Source organism: Eptesicus fuscus, chromosome 9, assembly GCF_027574615.1.
Source record: "Eptesicus fuscus isolate TK198812 chromosome 9, DD_ASM_mEF_20220401, whole genome shotgun sequence".
NCBI classification, from domain to species: Eukaryota; Metazoa; Chordata; class Mammalia; order Chiroptera; family Vespertilionidae; genus Eptesicus; species Eptesicus fuscus.
The window spans coordinates 28948744-28966719 of NC_072481.1; positions in this window are offsets into that span (position 1 = coordinate 28948744).

The following is a 17976-nucleotide window of genomic DNA, read 5'->3' on the forward strand; positions in this document are numbered from 1 at the left end:
TCTGGTTTCGGGGGCGGGGGGCGGGCAGTCCCCGCGAGTGCCAAGGCGGCAGGTGCCGGACCGGGGCGGGGCGCGGCGCGGAGCGGGTTTCGCGAGGATGCCCCAGGAGGGCCCCGGCCCCGCGGCGGCGGAGGGCGGGGGATTCGGGACGGGGAGAAAAAGGGGTGGCCCGGCGCCCCCCGCCCGCCCTCCCGGGCTGCACGTAGCACTCGTCCGCCCCGCGCCGAGCAGGTAACAAAGGGCCAGTGTCGCCCGCAGGGCGCCGCCCGGCCCGCCGCCTGGCGGCTCCGGGGGCCCCGCAGACCCAAAGCGGGGAGGCAGGGGGAGTGGCCGGGGGCTCAAGGCACACCCAGCCTGGGTCAGGACCGTCTCCGCTGCCGGATCTTTCCCTCCGGGTGCCCCCGTGGCCCGAGAAGGCGGCGGGGCCCCTGTAGGGACAACCAATGTCTCTGGCGGAACAAAGCCCGGGTCCCGCGGGGGCTGTGAAATGCACCGCCCGGTGAGGTGCCCGCTAGGCCGGGGCAGCGCTCCCCGCTTCCCGGGCTCAGCCGCGCCCCCACCCCCAGAGTGAGGACGTGCGCTGCCCTCTCAACGGAATCTGATCTGCAGAACATTCCTGTGCGCAGTTCATGTCTGCGCTCCGGAATGTCTTATCTAGGAGTCCACTTGAACCGACTGGTGGCTCTTGACGCAAGATAGTTCTGTGCACATCAAAGGAAGGGGCACTGGTGATGCTGATGGAGATTAGAGGGAGGCCAAAGCCGCGGGAGCAACCTGGGCGGCACCACTGAAAGTACCCAGGCCCTCACCTTGCAGAGCGTGCATGTGTGTGTAGGCCTACCGACCCGTGTCCCCACCTAATTTCACACTTCACTGGGCAGTGTGTGCCCCAGGAACCATTCAAGAGACCCCCATTGTCAAGGAGGGCTGGAGAATGAACCCTGGAATGATCCTTTGGTATTATCCTGCCTGTTCACTCTCCCCCACAGCCCACCCCTACACACACACACACACACACACACACACCCCTCTTTGTCCTTCATGCAGGGCAATCCTGGAGCAGAACTGGGAGGTTTGGGCCAGGCTCACTAGAGATCAAAAGCACTTTGGGAGGGAATGTCCTCAGAATGGGAGCAGCTGCCCTTCCCCCATCACACCCACCAGCAGCCCATTCCGGAGAGACCATCCTCCCACCCCCCATCAAGGCATCCAGATGTGAGGCCAGAGGACCACCCAGGATAGCTGCTGCGGCCTTGGCAGAACTAGGAGCTATGTTGTGTGGGGGGGGGGGGGGGGTGCGGGGGAGGATGGTGGTGGTGAGGGTATTGGCTGCCTCAGTTTTCTCATCAGTACAGTGGGGAACAGAGACAATCCCTGTGACCTGGGCCTCTCCAATTCTGACTTCTGCTTTGGAGCTGATCAGTAGACCTAGGGAGTGTGTTCTTTGTGCTCACACAACCTCTGCCCTTGCAACAGGGCCGAGAGCACCCATTCCTGGAGAGGGAGTGCTGGGAACAGCAGAGAAGCTCCGAGGCACCAACGCCTGTACAGTCTCCGCCAGGTCAGCTAGGGAGGAGTGAAACCAGGTCCCTGTCCTGGGACTGTCCAGGCCACTGAGCAGCAGTCATGTACATACACACATCAGGCACAGGGCTGCAGCCCCACGAGCTGAGGACTCCGGACTGGTGTTTGGAGAGGAAGGGAAGGCTCCCCCAGTAAATACAGGCTGGGTGCACAAATGACTCTCAGTACTGTATGGCGACTGAATGAAAAACCACACAAGTGGATGGATGGATGGATGGATGGATGGATGGATGGATGGATGGATGACTGTCCGAGGCCATGAATTCATGTGGGTTGAAACCCTCTGCTTGCCCAGGCTGAGACTTCTTGGGGATTGTCACTGCTCTGACCCTGGTGTGCATTCTCAATACCCAGCAGGCTGCAGCTCCCCAGGAATGGGCCAGGATACCCTGTGATACAGCCACCAGGTGACCAAGAATGGTGAACATTCTTGAGAGTGGAGTATTGGTGTCCACCTTCCCACCAGACTGAGAACTCTTCACAGGCATCTTCAGTGTCTGGCTCAGATTTCTTCCTCCCCTCCATCCCAGTGTTCACCAAAAGACAAGGGAATGCAGGCAGGCCCGGCCACTTTCTGGTTATGTGGCCTTAGGTCATTCTTTCTGTCTCAGCCCAAGTTTCCTTATATAAAGTGCAGACAAAACTGCCTTCTTTGCTTTACTGGATGTGGGGTTGTTACCATCCTAACTAGCTAGTTAATATTAATAATAGGAAGAAGGCAAAGGAGAGGCCAGACATTGTAAGCATGCTCATCTGGGCAGCTTCACCAGGAAGCTGCAATTTCACACTTCTCAAGGAACCACCTGTCCATTCTCTGCAAATCACGAGGCGGGAGGGGGGTGGGGGTCTCAACAAAGGGGAACATGAGCGCATGCTCAGTGAAGTTGGGGTGAAGTAGGGAAGGTGCTTGCCTGTCAGTCTAGCCTGGGGAACAAATCATTGGCCAGCATGGCAGAGCCACTGCACGCATGTGAAATCCTGAAGGCTTAATTGGTTAAGCTCCTGGTTATAACTCTGAGACAAAGAATTATCTGTCTCTTGCTCCTCTGGCTTCACTCCTGCTTCCTTGCACTCGCTTGCTCCATGACCCACACTAGCATGCCATGTGGCCCTAGAAACTGCATGGCCCTTGGCTCTGCAGACCCCACACACAATGGACTGCAGCTGGGAACACAAGGTGAAAGATGAGACAGAGCGGCGGAGACCAGGACACAGGCTCTATTGGAGGAGAAGGAACCCTGCCAGGCTGCCTTCCAAAGGAAGAGAGCACACATGCAGGGGTGAACACGCCTTTTGAGGGGAGGAAAGGGAAGGGACAGGGCTTAAGGTACTCGGCACACGCTGATTGGTGGTTTCATATAAGGCACATGATTAGGCACTTAGGGTCTTAGGAATCAGGGGCTTATGGTATTTGGCAGGTGCTGATTGGTGGTTCAATGTACAGTCCATATAAGGTGCCTGGTTAGGTGTTCAGGAATGTCCGTGCTGCAGGTGGAGTTTACGTCATTCTCCGTCCATCAGTTGGGGGAAGGGAGGATCTATCACAAGGTAAGCTAGCCAATTGCAGGACCGGACTGTGCTGTAATGTGGATCAAAGACTCTGGGCAGTGGATTTAATTCTAGCTCTGCTAAAGACAAGATGGGAATCTATGGCAGAATGGAGAGCGATGAGACCATGGAGGGGAGCTCCCTTCATGTTACATCATCAATACAGCTTTCCAGGATACCTCATCCTCCCGTGGGGGCCTCAGGAAATTCTTGTTCCCGCTGCACCCCAAGAAGCCCACTTCCACCAGCAACAGGCGGGGACACAGAGGACACCTCACCAATAACAGGGTCACTACTCCTCCCTCCACATCCCTCTCCCTCAGAGCCCAGGATCTTCCTTCGCCTGTCACACTCTTACCCACTCCTCCCTTTATGTCTGCCTTTGTGCCTGCACTTGCAGGTCTCTGAGAGCAGGAACTGGGTCTCCCTCATCTCGGTGTCCTCTATTGCCCAGGATTGCCCAACACATGGTCGAGCACATGGCCTGGAAGTAAATGTTCACTGAATGGTTAAGTGATGAGTGAGAGCGTTGTTTAACCAGAAAGGTGTTAACCAAAAGTCTGCCACCCTGAAGCGCTTTCTGGGATATTGAATTTAAGATGTTTATTAAGAAATAAAGGGCTCAGGCCAGGAGCATGATCCCATGAAGAAGGGGCCATTGGTTTAATTCCCCATTGGAGCACATGCCCATGTTGTGGACTCCATTCCCATGTGGAGGAGGGGCATGCAGGAGGCAACGGATTGATGTTTCTGTCTCATTGATGTTTCTACCTCTCTCTCCCTCAAATCAATTAAAAACTGGCCCGGACTTTTTTTTTTTAAAGAGAGAAAGAAAGGACCACTTTCCTACCCAAGAGATTCAGACAGAGAAACCTTGAGGAAGGAGATCTTAGGGTGCTCCCTCAGCCTAATTTGAATTAAGTGTGGTACACAAGGGAGCTTCAGGCAGGTGCCTGTTAGCTAGACACTCCCTGTGCCCCATTGTTTCTGAGATTCCTAGCAAGGATTTTCCTGCCACCTGTGTCCTGCTCTTCCTCAACGACCTGTAAATCACCCATCTTACTTCTGAAATCTAATACCCTACCCCCGCTCCTCATTTGTCCAAAAATGTATTATATACCCAGCTGCGGGGGCTCAGTGGTTGAGCGTCGACCTATGAAGCAGGATGTCATGGTTAGATTCCCAGTCAGGGCACATGCTCAGGTTGTGGGCTGTAGAGTGTATGCAGGAGGCAGCCAATTAATTATTCTCTCCCATCATTGATGTTTCTATCTCTCTCTCCCGCTCCCCCCTTCCTCTCTGAAATCATATATATATATATATATGTCTTATACACCCAATATTGCCTTATTATCTTTGGAATTTTCATGGATTTATCATGTCTATGTGACTTCCCCATGTGCGTGTATTAAACTTTTATTTTCTCCTGTTAATCTGTCTCTGTTAATTTGGTTATTAGCCAGCCAGAAGAACATAGAAGGTGGGAGGAAAAGTATTAATATTTTTTTTGGCCCCCGCTTAGGGCTGTGCAAACATGAGGGCTTTTGTCGATGTGGCAGCATTTTATATCATAGAAGTTCAGGACTGGAACATATCTTACAGATGAACTGAACACCCATTACCATCAGATGAGTAAACTGAGACTATGGAACAGACTGCCAGAGATCACTCATGGAGGCTGTCCTGGGTTGTCCTGCTTGCCCCCTATCTAAAGTCTCCTGGCTCACTGGAGACAAGATCTTCCTCCATGGCCTCTCCCAGGTCATTCTCCTCAGACCATCCTCCCCCCTTGCATGGCTCAAGCCAGTGTGCACACAGGGAAGACCAACTCCAGAGCCCCTGCCTTACTCCTTCTGGTCACTGCCTTCCTCAAGACACCTGGGAGCCATGAGTGCTGAGGATGGGGCGCTGCTGTAAGGAGGCTGTGCAGTCAGTGCGTTGTGGAAGGCGGCGGCAATGAGAGCAGCCTGTGCAGGTTCCAGCCAGAAGCTTAGCTGGGGAGTTCCCAGTAGAGCCCGGGGCAATGCATTTAGCTTGGACGTCAGAGCCAGATCGACCTGACTTTGACTCCTGACTCTGAGAAGTGAGTTACTTGGGCAATTACTTCTTCTATGAGCTTATTTTCGCACCTGGAATGTAGGAATATTAATCCTTACCTGATAATATAGAGATGATTCAATAAGAACATAAGCAAAAGAGTCTGTTATGGATTGAATGCTTATATCTCTCCCAAGTTTATATATCGGAGTCCTGACATGGAGATGGGGCCGCTAAGGAAGTAACTAAAGTTAAATGAAATCAGAAGAGTGGGGTCCTGATCTGATAGGATTCGTATCCTTATAAGAAAAGACATCTCATGAGCGTGCTACCCCTTGACTCCTACACACTGAGGGAAGGCCATGTGGAGACACAGCAAGAAGGCAGATCTATAAATCAGGAAAAGGACTCTCACCAGAAATGGACTACCCTGGCACCTTGAATTTGTTATCACACAGAAAGAGTTCACCCATCTGGAGCTAGCAGAGCCAAGCCCTAAACATCAAGAATTGCACTGGAGAAATATTGGCTATTTTATTATGAATGGCGCCATCCAGTAGAACGGGAAGCTAATGTTCAAAAGCCCAAACTCTCTGATGGCACATAAGATACAGCTATACAGGGCAAAACTCCCAAGTCACCGAGGGTAAAGGCTTCAGAGTCCTGTTGGGAGCTGATTGGTCGGAGGTGAGTAAGGGTAATAAATCATTTCTTCAGATCTTGAGGACAGTTCAGAGGTCTGTTCTGGAGTCCCTCTGTCTTGTCTCATGGAAAAGTAGCCAGAGGGTCATTCCACCTTGGGCTCAGTTGCTGAAACATAACTTAGGTCAACATGTTATCTTTAGCCTGCCAGGGGTCTGTATCTTTTGATCATTAGTCAGGTCCAGGCAATGTTTTCTGCTGCCTTGGGGGTTGTTGATGATCCTGGGGAAAGGCTAGGTAAGATTTAAAGCTAAATATAATCAGTCATAAGGTCCCTTGGTTTCAGTCTCAGAGTTCTACCCTCCAGAACTGTGAGAAAATGCACGTCTGTTGTTTAAGCCACCTGGTCTGTGATATTTTGTTATGGCAGCACAAGCTAATATAGTGTCTAAATAAGTAGTGGGGCCTGGCTGGCATTGCTCAGTGGTTGAGCGTCGACCTATGAACCAGTTTGATTCCAGTCAGGGGCACATGCCCAGATTGTGGGCTCAACTCCCAGTGGGGGTCATGCAGGAAGCAAGCAATCAATGATTCTCTCTCATCTGGCTGTGAGGACCAGCTTTGGTTACAATGGAATAGCTACTGTGCTGTCTCTCCCTCTCCGTTTCTCTCTGAAATCAATAAAAAAAAATATTTTAAGGCCGGCCGGTAGGCATGGCTCAGTGGTTAAGTGTTGACCTATGAAACAGGAGGTCACAGTTCAATTCCTGGTCAGGGCACATGCCTGGGTTGCGGACTCTATCCCCAGTGTAGAACAGGCAAGAGGCAGCTGATCAATGATTCTCATCATTGATGTTTCTCTCTCTCTCTCTCCCCCATCTCCTTCTTCTCTAAAGTCAATAAAATATATTTTTAAAAATATATTTTAAGCCGAAACCGGTTTGGCTCAGTGGATAGAGCGTCGGTCTGCGGACTGAAAGGTCCCAGGTTCGATTCCGGTCAAGGGCACGTACCTTAGTTGCGGGCACATCCCCAGTGGGGAGTGTGCAGGAGGCAGCTGATCAATGTTCCTCTCTCATCAATGTTTCTAACTCTCTATTCCTCTCCCTTCCTCTCTGTAAAAAATCAATAAAATATATATATTAATATATATATATGTGTGTGTGTGTGTGTGTGTGTATATATATATATATACATATATATATATGTATATATATATATATTTATTTAAAATAAATAAATAAATAGGGACGGGGCCATAATTGTTCTCTCTCTTGACAACCTCCTGTTTCCCCTCTACTCCCAGATGGACTAAGGAAGGAATCCTGGCCTGCCGCTCCTTCCCCAACAGTTCAGAGGACATTGAAAGGAGAGTTGTGGTATGGGCTGGTAAGGTCTGCAGTAAACCGAAAGTGGTGTCCCAAAAGATATCCACCTAATATGGGGGGAAATGTGATTAAGTTAAAGATCTTGAAAGGAGGAGCATAACTTGAGTTGTCCAGGTGAGCCCAAATGCCATCACAAAGGTTCTTTTTTTATTTATTATTGATTTGTAATTGACTGGTAATTGAACCAATGATCCTTTGATGCACAGGATGATGCTTCAACTAACTGAGCCACACCTGCTATCGCACAAATGTTCATTTTTAAAAAATGATTCTCTTTTTTCAAATTGTTTAAATCTTTATTGTTGAGTGTATTACAGATGTCCCCCTTTTTCCCTCCACTGTCCCTCTCCATCTGGTTCCTGCTCTACCCCAAGCCTTCATCAACTTACTGTCTATATCCATAGGTAAGATCTTTGGTTAAGCTCTCTCCCCCCCCCCCCCACCCTCCTTTCCCTCTGAGACTCATCATACTGTTCCATGTTTCCATGCCTCTGATTCTATTTTATTTATCAGTTTATTTTGTTCATTAGATTCCTTGTTTGTTTATTTTGATTTTTAGATTCAATTGATGATAGATAGGAATGTATTACCATTTCATTGTTCATATTTTCTTCTCCTTCTCCTTCCTCTTCCTCTTCCTCCTCCTCCTCCTCCTTCTTCTCCTTCTCTTTCTTCTTCTTCTTCTCCTTCCTCTTCTTAAAGAATACCCTTCAACATTTCATGGAATGCTGGTTTGGTGGCGATGAACTCCTTTAGCTTTTTTTTTTTTTTTTTGTCTGTGAAGCTCTTTCTCTGACCTTCAATTCTAAATGATAGCTTTGTTGGGTAGAGTAATCTTGGTTGTAGGTCCTTGCTATTCATCACTTTGAGTATTTCTTGCCACTCCATTCTGACCTGCAAAGTTTCTGTTGAGAAATCAGCTGACAATCGTATGGATGCTCCCTTGTAGGTAACTAACTGCTTTTCTCTTGCTGCTTTTAATATTCTCTCTTTGTCTTTTGCTCTTGGCATTTTAATTATGATGTGTCTTGGTGTGGACCTCTTTGGGTTCCTTTTGTTTGGGGTTCTCTGCGCTTCCTGGACTTGTAAGTCTATTTCTTTCACCAGATGGGGGAAGTTTTCTGTCATTATTTCTTCAAATAGGTTTTCAATATCTTGCTCTCTCTCTTCTTCTGGCATCCCAATAATTCGGATGTTGGTACGCTTGAAGTTGTCCTAGAGGCTCCTTACACTATCTTAATATTTTTTTATTATATTTTCTTTGTTCTCTTCTGGTTAGGTGTTTTTTGCTTTCTCATATTTCAAATTGCTGATTTGATTCTTGGCATCCTCTACTCTACTGTTGATTCCCTGTAAATTATTCATTTCAGTTAGTGTACCCTTCATTTCTGACTGGTCCTAAAATGTTTTTGATGCTCTAATTTCCTTGAAATTCTTAACTCTCTTGAGGCTGTCTTTAAGATCAACCTTATAACCATTGTTTTGAACTCTGTATTAGTAGTTTGCTTGCTTCCATTTCATTTAGTAGTTTTTCTGGAGATTTCTTCTGTTCTTTAACATGTTTCTTTGTCTCCACATTTTGGCACCATCCCTGTGTTTGTTTCTATGTATTAGGTAGAGCTGCTATGTCTCCTGGAATTGGTAGAGTGGTGGTCTTGTGTAGTAGGTGTCCTGTAGGACCCAGTGGCTCAGCCGCTGCAATCATCTGAGGTGGGTACTCTAAGTGTGCCCCTTTGTGGGCTGTGTGCACTATCTTGTAGTTGAGCATTGATTGCTATTGGCATCAATGGAAGGAATTGATCTCCAGGCCAAGTGGCTGTGAAGACCAGCTGTGGCTACAATGGAATAGCTACTGTGCAAAAAACATCCTTATGGAGCAGGACTTGCTTCCGTGGGGCTTTGGTGTTCACTGAGTCTGCCCCTTGAGTGTGTCGCTTGTGAATGTGTAGAGTTGTAATCATGTATGGTCTGAAGCTATCCACCAGGTACACTGGTTCTGGGGCCTCCCAGAAGGTGCAAAGGTAGCCACTGCCTGGGGCTACCCATAAGGAGCTACAGAGGATCTGCAGATGACTGCTACTTGTATTGGGCTTGGAAGGGCCAGGGCCAAGCTGTGAAGCAAGGCAGGCTGGTGCTAGTGCCAGGTTTTGAGCCTTGTATTGATAGGTTTAGGGCATGCTGACTCTGGCTGCTGCTTGTTTTAGAGATTTTAGGAAAGTCTGAAGCCTGAGTCAAGATAGGCCATTCATACGGGAAAGCTGCTGCAAACAGCTTGGGTGGGACTGCAAATTGGATGTGACAGGGTCTCAGGGAATCACCAGTATGGAGAGAACTGTGTGAGCCAGGTTAATGGAAACTCATAGATGGCTGCCACTCAGCTCTGCAATGGGGGAGGTCCCAGCATAGGAACAATGACGCCTATGAGCAACCCCTGAGGGGAGAAAGCTGCCCCTGAGTTTCTGCCCTGCTGCCAGACCATCTATCTAGTTCCTTCCCATAGGTCCCTGAATTCCCCGAAAAGGCTGCCCAGTGCTAGAGCCCGGAGGGAGGGAGTTAGAGTACGTCCATGTGTTGGCTCTTTAAGAGGAACTGCCTGAGTCTCCAGCAGCCTCCGTGTCCGTCAGCCGCAATTCCCACTGGTTTTTCAGCCCAAAGTTACAGAGGAATCTCTTCGCCATTCTAGAACCCTGGGCTGGAGGGTTGGTGTGGGATGGGGACCCCTCGGAAGTGGAGATATCCCTCCTGACAAAAAAAAAAAAGAGAGAGAGAAAATGTCACACATAGGTGTCAGACCAGCCCATTCTGCATCTCAGTCCCCCATACCAGTCTCAATGTGCTTTCTTCTTTTTAAAAAAGTTATATTTTTATTGATTTCAGAGAGGAAGAGAGATAGAAGCATTAATGATGAGAAAGAATCATTGATCAAGCCCAAAACCCAGGCACGTACCCTGACCAGGAATTAAACCGTGATCTCTTGGTTCAGATGTTCATATTCAACCCCTGAGCCACCCTGGCGGGGCATGTTTTCTTCTTCACTTCTCTAGTTGTAGGACCTCATTTAGCCAGATTCCAGGCAGCACTGAATGATTGTTGTTCTGTATTTTAGTTGTAATTTTGATGTGGTTATGGGAGGCGGTGAGTACCAGTGTTTACCTGCACACCATCCTGGTTCTCTACCAGTGTTCTTACAAAAGAGAGGCAGAGAGACAGGCAGAGAGAGGAGAAGACATATGTTCATTGCAAAGAAGGAGATGTAAAGACAGAGGCAGAGATTGGAGTGATGTGGCTACAAGCCAGGAACACCTGCAGCCATCAGATGCTGGAAAAGCCAGGAACAAATTCTTCCACAGAGTCCAGGGAGGGAGTGGAGCCCTGCCAAAGCTTGCTTTCAGAATTCCAAATGACAAAACCCTGAGAGGACACATTTTCTATTGTGTTAAGCTACCCAGTGTGTGGTAATTTGCTACAGCAGGCACAGAAAACTAATCCAGGCTTATTGATCTGGCTCCAGCTCAGCCAGGCCCCTGCCTCTGTGTCTCTCGTTTCCCCAGGTCTTCACCCACTTAGTCCTAAAGCCTGACTCTGGGTGGGATGGGACCCCTGCCACCCACAGCCTTGTCTGAGTCACAGCTGCCATCTGCTCCTTGGCCTGCCTTCCTCCATTGGACTGCAGCACAAGTTTCTCTGCCCATCACACCCCAGTGGGAGTGGCAGGTGGGCATGCCTGCTGGGACCAAGTACTACTTGGCAGGGGAAAACACTAATTTGGGAAAATAGGAGACCTGTATTGATATTTTGCCTCTATATGAACTTGAGCTCTCCAGCCCAGAGATTTCTCACCTGCTAGATGCCTGGATTGGAGTGCATGATTTCTCTGGGCCTTTCAGTTCTGACTGTAAATGAGCAGAGAAGAGGGTGAGAGGGCTTGGAAGGGAGGAGGGAGATAATCAATACCAAGTACAGACATGTTGAGTTCTATAAATGGGGTTTGGTTTCTCTCAGAGATTACAGGAGGAGCAGTGATAAGGTCACAGAGTGATTCAAGGATTAGGAGGCGGCAGAGCCAAGGGTTGGAGGTATGCATGAGAGGTGTCCACTGCATGAGAGATGTCCATTTTGTATGAGGTGTCCATCACAGGGCCCACTCATCATACTCCTTTCAAGGGAGATTGCTCTGTCCCCAACCCCCAAAGACAAAGTAGGTACATTTGGACCATGGAACCTTGTCCCCAGTGGAGAACCAACTAGAATAAGGAGGGACCTGACCACCTGCTTAGGGCTTCTTGGCAACCAAAGACATGGAGGGACAAGATGAAATGGTCCAAACCAGATTGTCACACTTGGGAACTTCAACAGAGAAACATGGGCAAACAGGACAGAAAAAATGGAAGCAAAGTAGTCACACTCTGAAGAAGTCCAGAGATCTGAGCCTGTTCGAGTGACGGAGAAGAGAAATTAGCCAGCAGAATGAAGTGAAGCGAACTGGGGCGGGAGTCACATTGTTGTGTTCATCTTGAGCTGTAAGAGGAAAAGTCCACGAACTCCTGCCACGGGTGGTCCTAAAGGTTCCCAGTGTGGAGGAGGAAGATCACAGACTTAGAATGAACGAGAACTTGGTTTGGTAAAAGTAGACTGCGGAATAGGAGCAGCATGCTCCCAAACAGGAATTGAGGACTACCACAGAGTTTCCTAACACATCCACATTACAGACTTCTAAAAGCTAGTAGAACTGAGTTTAGCAAGGTCCCAGGATACAGCCAATATTCTGAATTCAATTATATTTCTACATATAGCAAATAAACAACTGGACACGGAAATTCCAAAAACATTTTTCAAAACTTCATCAAAGAAACATTAAATACGTAGTGATACATTTAACAAAATAGATGCAAGATGTGTGTATTAGTTATCTATTGCTGTGTAACAAATTATCCCAAACTTAGTGGTTTAAAACAACAAACATTCACTAGCTCAGTTTCCATGGGCCAGGAATTCATGAGCAGCTTGGCTGGGTGCTTCTGGCTCAAGGTCTCTCATGAGGTTGCAACCCAGATGTTAGCCAGGGCTGCAATCATCTGAAGGCTTGCTGTGGCTGTTAGCAGGAGGCCTCAGTCTCCATAGGACTGCTCCTAACATAGCAGGTGGCTTCTCCCATCATGAATGAGCCAAGAGAGAAAGGACGACCCAATCAGAAAGCCACAGTGCTGTCTACGACCCAGTCTCTGAGGTCCCACAGTCAATTTTCTTTATTCTACCTGCTACAGCAAGTCAAGAAACTAAGTCCAACCCATTCTCAGGGGGAGGGGAATTAGTCTCCACCTCTAGAAGGGAGGTGCAACAAATAACTTGTGAATATATTTTAAAAACCAATATTGTTCCTGGAAACAACAAAACATTACTGAGAGAAATTGTATATTAGAAAGATACAGCATGTTCATGGATGGGAAAACTCAATACTGTTAAGATGTTACTTCTCCTCATATTGATCTATAGGTTCAATAAAACCTCAATCAAGACACATGCATGATGTCTTTTTAGAAATTAACAAGCTGATTCCAAGATTTACATGAAAATGTGAAGGTGTGCCCTAACCGGTTTGGCTCAGTGGATAGAGCATCAGCCTGCGGACTGAAAGGTCCCAGGTTCGATTCCGGTCAAGGGCATGTATCTTGGTTGCGGGCACATCCCCAGTAGGAGGTTGTGCAGGAGGCAGCTGCTCGATGTTTCCCTCTCATCAATGTTTCTAACTCTCTATCCCTCTCTCTTCCTCTCTGTAAAAATCAATAAAATATATTTTTTTTAAAAAGAAAATGTGAAGGTGCTAGCATAATGAAAATAATTTCGTAAAGGAAGAACAAGTTTGATTATGATTTAATATAAAAGTCAAGACACTGAGTATTGATGTAAGGATAGACATTTAATCAGTGGAATATAAGAGTCCAGAAATAGACCCACATTGGTCTATTTATTACATATATTTTATAATATGTAATCAATTAATTTTTTATAAAGGGGCCAAGTTAATTCAATAGGAAAGCATAGTCTTTTCAACAAATGAGTATGAGCCCTGACCGGGTAGCTCAGTTGGTTGGAGCATCGTCCTAAAATACCAAGGATGTGGGTTCCATTCTGGTCAGGGCACATACAAGGAGCAACCAATTAATGCATAAATAATTGGAACAACAAATTGATGTTTCTCTCTCTAAAATCAATAAGTAAAAAATTAAAAAAGAACTAGCAGAAAATTTTCTTTCTTTCTTTCTTTCTTTCTTTCTTTCTTTCTTTCTTTCTTCTTTCTTTCTTTCTTTCTTCCTTCCTTTCTTTCTTTCACTCTTTCTCTTTTCAGAACCTATTCTTGGTATTGGGAAGTGAGCTACTTCCTAGAGCCATGGGGAAAAGGGGTGCTTGGTGGTAAAAATTGACAACTGCCCCAGGACTCCAGGGTCCAGGTTAGAGCTCCAAGAAGACACCGGCTTCCACCAGACAGTGAAAAGGTTGAGTTGTGTTTTAGATCAGGATAAGGAGGAAAAACAACACACGTTGTGCCCTGCCCCCCACTTTTCAGGACTTTGCCTGGAAAAAGAAAAATCACCTATCTGAAAGCTGTTCTTCTTTTTGTTCTTTGTGGAGAAGAAATAAGACTACATGTGAAGATGTAAGGTGGGGGGGGTACATAAAAATGTGGGGGGGACACACATTTTTATGTACATTTTTTTATTACAGCGGTAAAAATACTCCATTCATGTGGATTAAAAAAAAAAAAAAGCATGGAAAATAAAAATCATTAGATGTGTTAGGACTTTCAGGATGTACAGAGATGGATTGAAAGCTATTTAAGTTTTGTTTCCACAAATATCGCAATGTTTGTATAATCATAAGAACAGATCAGACGAGAGTTTGCTTGAGGGGTGAACGCTGGGGCTGGGGCTGGGGCTGGGCCTGGGGCTCAGTCAGGTGACATTTCCTGGGGAAAGTGACTTAGCCTCTCTGAGCTCCAGTTTCCTCAAATGTAAAACAGATAACAACAACAGCACCACCTCACACGGCCGTGGTGAGGTTAAATGAAAATTCCACACAGCATTTAGCAGACAGTGCCACGTGCACGGTAACCCTCCCAGGTGCCCTGGCCATTCGCAAGAGGACGTGGCGAGGAGTGCTGTGTGAGGGCCACACCGGCGCGCCTGCGCAGAGCTGGCGTCAGGGCTGTCAGCAGCCTCGTTGGGTGTAATGGACACACGATAAACAGCACACGTTTAAATGATACCATTGGATGTTCTGACACATGTATACACACTTGACACCAGCACCACCGCCAAGATAAGGCACATATCTATCACCCCCAGAAGTCGCTTATTCCCCTCGGTCACCCTCCCTCTTATCTCCCCCGCCCTCCACCCCACGCAGCCATGGCTCTGCTCTCTGGCACCGCAGATTAGTTTGCATTTCCTAGACTGTCATGGAAATGGAGCCCTGCACATTATGAACGCTTCCACTTGTTTATTTTTTGCTCTGGCTTCTTTCGTCCAGCTTGTTCGCCATCCGTCCGTGTTGTTGCGTGTATCAATAGCTCATTCCTTTTCATTGTGCGCGGTACCCCATTGTATGACTATATCCACTCACCTGTGAGCATGAGTGTTGTTGCCAACCGTGGGCTACTACAAACAGAGCTGTTACGAGCTTTCCCTTACAAACCTTTGGGTGGACTGTGCTGTCATATGTCTTCAATTGCCGGTCGTAATGTAAAGAAATCACTTTATAAGAAACTTTCTGGCTGTGAATGTGGCATTTTGAGTGTGGGACTCCCCTGGAGAGGGGTGGGAGGTGGGGGTCAGAGTCAGGGGACTCTCACATGCCCTCCTCACCTTCTCAAGCTCTTAGATCCTGGAGATCTGGGGTTGGTATCCCAATGGGGCTTATCTCTGTTTAGAGGCACCCTCTCCCCATGCCGGGGGTTCCCATACCTGGTGGGCATCAGAATTTCTTGGGGAGCTTTAAACAGTAAAGATTCCTGGGTCCCACCTGAGACCCACTACTCAGAATATTGTTGGGTGGAGCCACAGAATTTGTGTTTTATAAAGTCCCTCAGGTGAATCTGCCATGTAGACAGGCATAGAAACTCCCACCGACTGGAGCCAGTTTAAACCCCAGGCAACGCACTCTGAGCCCTTTGCCATCTGGACCCAGTGCCCCTGTGCAGCCTCACGCCGGGCCCCTCACCCCTCACCTCATGGAACCGCTCCATGGTCCCCAGACACGCTCAGGCTGTCTCACTCAAGTTCATCTCTCTACCTTCTGCCTTCTCTGCCCGGGGAACTTCTACACATCCTTCCAGGCCCAGAAAGCCACCTCCTGCAGGAACCTCCACACCCTTCCTCCTCCCAGCCAGGCAGAACCCACTCCTTCCAGTGAGTCTCACTGCTCCTCCCACCACCTAATTCAGAGCACCTGTCACCTGCCCAGTCGTTACCCGGTAATGCCTGCACCAGTGGCCTGTGAAAGCCCCCCAAGCACCCTCTGAGGTGGACGGAGAAGGTGATGGTGGCGAAGGCTGACTAGGTGAAAAGCCTGCAGGAAACGTCCACATGGGCAGCGGGGCCCTTAAATCCTCACAGCAGCTGGTGCAGGGGGTACTGTCCTTACCGGGCCCGTCTGACACCTGAGGAATCCGAGGCCCCGAGAGGCAAATTCACTTGCCCCAGTCACACTGGAAGTGGCAGCGCCAGGACCTACCAGGACCTACCAGCCAGGGCTCCAGATACCGTGGTTGTACCCACTGTGCTTCGGGCCTTTTACAGACGAGGACGCCGAGGGGCAGGGAACTATGTGCCCACACTCACCATAAGTAGCACCGTCATAATTTGTACCTCGGGGCCTCTGATCCCCCAGCTCCACACTCCACGTGTCCCCTGTTTACTTTTATTTATTGATTTGAGAGAGAGAAAAACACTGATTTGTTGTTCCATTTATTTATGCTTTCACTGGTTGCTCCTTGCATGTGCCCTGACCAGGGACCCAACCCACAACCTTGGTGTATGGGGATGATGGTCTAACCCACTGAGCTACCTGGCCAGGGCTTCCATGGCCCCTCTTTAAACCTCCACCTAAATAATCCCCAGGCCAACCCCTTTTTTCTTTTCCCTTCGCCCTGGGACTTGGACTGTTTCCAGATTTGGGCTATTACAAATACAGTAGTTGCTATGAATATTCATGTACAAGTTTTTGTAATGCTTTCAATTCTCTTGGGTAAATAATTAAGAGAGGAATGGCTGGGTCACAACATGGGTTATGTTTAACGTTTCATTAAACTGCCAAACTGTTTTTCCAAAGTGGTGATGCCATTTGACACTCCCACCAGCAACATCTGAGACTTCCAGCTGCTTCACATGTTCACCAAAGGCTTGGTGTGGTCAAGTCTTGTTAATTCTATATGTTCTAATAGATCTGTGGCTGTGAACCTACTGTAGTTTCAATTTGCGTTTCCCTAATGGCTATGATATTGAGGGTTTTTTCATGCTTTTATTAGCATCCATATATTTTCTTTGGTGAAGTGTCTGCTCAAATTTTTGTCCATAAAATCTTTGTCCATGTTTTAATTGGCTTGTTTGCTCAGTGTTGAGTGGTAAGGTTCTTTTTTAAATATGTTTTTATTGATTTTAGAGAGGAGGAAGGGGGGAGAGAGAAGAAGAAGAAGAAGAAGAAGAAGAAGAAGAAGAAGAAGAAGAAGAAGAAGAAGAAGAAGAAGAAGAAGAAGAAAGAGAGAGAGAGAGAGAGAGAGAGAGAGAGAGAGAGAGAGAGAGAGAGAGAGAGAGAGAGAGAGAGAAAGAGAGGAAGAGAGAGAGAGAGACATCGATGTGAGAGAGAAACATCTATCAGCTGCATGCCCCCTACTAAGGATCAAGCCTGCAACCCCGGCATGTGCCCTGACAGGTAATCGAACCTGCAACCTTTTGGTGCATGGGACAACACTCAACCAACTGAGCCACACCAGCAGGGCATGACTGGTAAGGTTTTTTTATGTAGTCTGCAAACAAGCCCCTTGTCAAATCCTTTTCTCCCAATCTGTGGCTGGCATTTCATTTTCTTCACAATGTCTAAGAGCAGTAAATTTTAATTTTGATAAAGTCAAATTTATCAACTTTTTATGGACAGTGCTAACTTATCTTAGCAATATTTTATCATCTTCAATGTATACTAGTAGATCTTATATATATAGTCAGATTTATCCCTAAATATTTCATATTTTTATGCCACTGAAATTTTTAAAAATTTCCATTTCAGATTGTTTGTGGCTAATGTATGGAAATATAATTGAGTTTTGTATGTTTATCTTGCTAAACTCACTTATCAGTTCTAGTATCTTTTTTGTAGATCTCATAGGATTTTCGAGACAAGCAATCATGTCTGTAAATATAGTTTCACTTCTTCTTTTCCAATCTTATTTGCCTTTTATTGCTTCCCCCTCCCCCTCCTCCTCTCCCCCTGTTTTATTGAACTCGCTATTTGGCTTTTTGAAGTTGTACCACAGTTCACTAAACTATTGGCTTTTTAAAGTCTTTTTTTCGCCCCTGGATCCGGGTGAGGCTGGGTACCTGGTCCGGGTGAGGCCGCGCGCCCCTGGGTCTGGGAGAGGCCTTGCTCCCCTGGGTACGGGTGAAGCTGGATCCTGGGTCCGGGTGAGGCCGTGTGCCCCTGGATCCGGGTGAGGCTGGGTCCTGGGCCCGGGTGAGGCCACACGCCCCCTGGGTCTGGGTGAGGCCACGTGCCTCTGAGTCCGGGT